The sequence below is a fragment of the Balaenoptera ricei genome, chromosome 2 (assembly GCF_028023285.1).
Source record: "Balaenoptera ricei isolate mBalRic1 chromosome 2, mBalRic1.hap2, whole genome shotgun sequence".
In the NCBI taxonomy this organism is placed as follows: Eukaryota; Metazoa; Chordata; class Mammalia; order Artiodactyla; family Balaenopteridae; genus Balaenoptera; species Balaenoptera ricei.
In genome coordinates, this window is record NC_082640.1 from 114,633,077 (window position 1) to 114,637,371 (window position 4,295).

A 4,295-nucleotide genomic window follows, 5' to 3' on the forward strand; every position below is an offset into this window, starting at 1 on the left:
GGCTGGGCTCCTCTGGGGCCTTGTGTGTGCTCTTCATTCCCCATGCCTGAATCCTCACGCCATTGTCACTCACATCACCCACAGGGACCTTCAGGAGCCGATGGGAAGTCCTCCTCCGTGACTCGTCCTGGAAGCTGGCATCTGAGATGCCATGGTTCAGGCCTGCTTCCATCACCTTGTTTTGTGTCAGTCAATTGGTCAGAGCTACATCCCTGGGGACTCCTTGGGAACAGAAGCTCCATGGCTGGCCTCACTTTGGCACGCCTAACCCTTGGGCAGTTGCCCTAGAAAGAGGAATCCACTTCAGGTGTGACGTGCATCTCACAGGTGCAGTGTGGGTCCACTTCTGAGGAGGCCAGGGCTGGTCAGGCTGATGAGGCTGGGCTCCTCGGCACCGCCACGGCTTCTCTGCAGCCATTTTTCTCCATTCTTTAGGCCCTCAGTTGCTCTTTCTCTTACCCTCCCTGCTAGTGGGATAGGGAAGTTTTGGGTAAGGGGAGCACCTGCATAACAACGTGAGAAGGGGTGGGGCCTCTGGGCCAGGGTTGCTCCTTGCTTAGAAGTGTAGAACACAAGGGCCAGAATAGGCCTCAGAGACTGGAAAATACAACCCCTTAGCTGGAGAAAGAGAGGCCCAGATTTGCACGCAGTCAAATCTCTTCTCTGAAATAAGCTTAGCTATTTGCCTGTACAGGCGTGGGCTCTCTCTATGGCTATCGAAGAATATGGTAGTGCTGGCTGCCTCTGGGTTGGGACTGGGCACTAGTGAGCAGGGATAGGAGGGGGGACTTCTCACCGTACACCTTTATATACCTTTTGGATTATGACCCATGTGAATGTCACCTTTTAGAAATGTAAATTTAAAAATGCTAATCAAAAATCTCTTCTCGGGGGCTTCTCTGGTGGCGCAGTGGTTGAGAATCTGCCTGCCAATGCAGGGGACACGGGTTCGAGCCCTGGTCTGGGAAGATCCCACATGCCGCTGAGCAACTGGGCCCGTGAGCCACAACTACTGAGCCTGCGCGTCTGGAGCCTGTGCTCCGCAACAAGAGAAGCCGAGATAGTGAGAGGCCCGCGCACCGCGATGAAGAGTGGTCCCCACTTGCCGCAACTAGAGAAAGCCCTCGCACAGAAACGAAGACCCAACACAGCCATAAATAAAAAAAAAAAAAAAAAAAAAAAAAAATCTCTTCTCCATCCTTCCCTGGGCTCCCTTAGGGGATTAAGCATCTTCTGGGGACCGGCCAAGTCCCTAGATTTGCTCTGGTAGGGGTAGGGGCTGCATCTCAGCCAGCCCCTGTGTCTCACCACGGCTGATTTCCCTCACAACTCCGGCACGTTCTTTCTTTCTCTGTGCCTGCTGCTGCTTTCATGGCCCCCACGCCAGCGGTAACAGCACGGCAGTCCTGCACCAGCCCCACCTCCCTTCCTACAGGTCCTGTCTGTTCACTCTGCCTCCTACAACCTCTCCTCAGCCCCCACGTCCGCTGCCATCACATCCGGGATATTGGCCAGCCTCCGGGTAGCTCTTCTGATGCCTGCCTGTCCTCCCTCTGGCCCATCCTCCCCACACCTCAGCCCCAGTGAGCTCCCTCAAATACAAATCGGTGCACACTCCTCTCTTGCTTAGACCCTCCTGTAGCTTACAGTGTTAAGCGCTCTGCCCAGATCCCCTCGGATGCCCTTTTCCATTTTTGTGCATGACACCCCCTTCAATGTGTTTTCAAGGTCGACACCTGCAGCTCTTCTTGGAAGGCTGCCCTTGACCTCCTGGAGCTGCTTTGCCCTGCCTGGCCCCGACCTGGGCCAAAGTGTGACTGGTGACTGCTCGGTGGTGGCGGTGGGCAATGACAGTCTGGCTCCCTCGTCCCAGGCAGGGCTACCCTGAGGCCTGACACTCCAGTGCCCCCCCCGGGCTCTGAGGGAAGCCACCCTCCACGGCTGAACTGGAGCTCTTGCTTGGCTTCTCCGCCTCCACCCAGCTCCCCTGCGAGCACTTCCTTAATAGTCACTCAGCGTCTAAGATGACTCCCTCGGGTGGAAACCTACTGCCCACAGTTTAAATCTTAATCACTGATCTTTACTCATCTCCTTTCTCCCTGGAAACTTATCCCATACCACATCTACACTTAGTCATACCAACTTCTAGCTGTCCTGCACCATTTTGTGTCTCAGTACCTGCCTTTTTTTTTTAGTTAGAAAAAACGACGCCCCCTCCCACCTTCTCTCTTCCCGTTCTTTAAGTCTCTGGTCAGCATCACTTCCTTCACTCTCCTAACGGAGCCAGTTGCTCCCTCCTGTACTGTCAGGGTGCTGTGTAAACTTACTATAGCACCCATCTCACCAAACTGAACTAGTCTTCCCTGGTGCCTAGTATGGTGCTGGGCAGAATGCAGGTGTCGAGTAAATGTTTTCTGAATGAATACTGATCCCCCAAATGTCCTAAGACTCTGCTGTTGGGTTTCTCAGATCTTGAATCTCTTCTACCTCCCATCAGCACTCTGTGTCCATGTTTCACTCTCTCAGAGCTCTACTCCATTGCTTATGCTTCTAAGATTAACTAAGTCTTGCTGGAGGGAGGCAGTGTGGTGTCTTTTAAAGAACACTGCTCCCTCCGGCTTCCTGAGATAACCAGGGCTGAGGCTGAACTCTGCGTTGGTGTAGACTCTTGGGGACCCCGTTCACTCACTTCCTAAGGTAAGTCGAAGGTCTAGCTGACTTCTAAGGTCTTCCAGGGCTGAATGAAAGTCCTCTGTGGGCTGGAGCCTGGTCTGTCTTGTTCTCTGCTCTCCCAAAGCCAAGAAGGGTGCCTGGTGCAGAGCACACTCTTAAATGTTTGTCAAGAGAAAGAACTGACAACTTTAGTGGCTACATATTGCTTGGTGCATATATGTTATTTCACTTACTTTCCAAAGTGGTGAGGTTAGGATTTGTGCACAGATTTGTATGACTTTGAAGCCCATGTTCTTCCCATGATACCTTGTGGCGTTTAGGGAACAACGCCCTCACAAAAGGATTTGTTCCAATGATGGTTTTTAAAGATGGTTGTGGAAGGCTGGAGGAGATCCTGAGGTGCTTGTCCTTCTTCTTAAAGCATATAGGCAACTGCTGCTGCCCCTCACCAATCTTAGGCTTACGCTTAGGGGAATTTAGGGTGGTGAGTGGAAGGCAGTGAGTGGGTGGTGAGGAAATCTGATCACTGCGATCTAAATGGGGTGCCTGGGCAAACGGTGGAATTTAAGTATGCAGTTCCAGTCACATGCTGAGAAGCTGCGCAAATGGGCAAATGGTGGAATTTAAGTATGCAGTTCCAGTCACACGCTGAGAAGCTGGCTCTCTCTTAAAAAAATGCCCTGATTGGCAGCAGTTGTGGACTCCTGTGCCATATATACTCGCACCATAGCTGAATTCAAGCTACCATTGTCAAGTCACTGATTGCAGGGTTGGAAGAGATGCACATAATCAGCTCTTACCAGCCAGTGAGCCACCCCAGCACCCACTGGAATAGTAACCGGGGGCGGTCCCCAAAAAGCCACAGGAAGATCACAGCTTCTGCAGACTCTATGGGGAGCGTTGGGAAGCCTCAGCTCTCACCCTGCCTTTTTTGAAGATTAGAAATTATCTATGCCACTCTGATTTACAGCAGCCATCCAGTTACCTTGATGGCCATCGAGGCTGCTGGTGGGAAGGTGCCCTCAGAGTGGCCCTCAGCTCCTCTTTGGAATACACACCCTGTTGCCTTGCCTCGGGCTGGGACAGATCCCCCCCCAAGCAGGAAAGGCAGCCCTAAAGGGTTCTTGCAGTCAGTTCTTCAGAAAGCAGTTCAGGTGGTGCCATCCCAAGAGGGAGAATGTGAGTGTGTCGGTGCCATCAACTACTCTTCTGCCTCTCACTTGGATCTGGATAGTACTTTCCTCCCAAATTCCAGGAAACTGTAAACACCAAGGAGTTTGCCCTTCCTGGATTGGGCCTCACCCAGGGATCAGGCCCAGCTAGAAGGCAGCAGGCATCCCTGAAGAGATGGCGGAATGAGGGGGTGGGAAAGCAGTGAGGGACTGGGACGTGCCTGCTTCTGGCTGTGGAGGGACCCTGCTCCCCAGCTGCGGCCTGGGAGCCAAAGGGCAGGTGCTCCTGAGATGGGCAGCTCTACAGGGAAGAGGAGGAACAGATGTGGAGGAAAGGGGCCTGTCCTGGGGATAGAGATCCTTGAGAACCTACACATTTTGCATACCATTAGGTCTTTCTCTCAAGTACTTAATACCTTCCTGAGCATAGAATCAGCACTTGAAAATAAG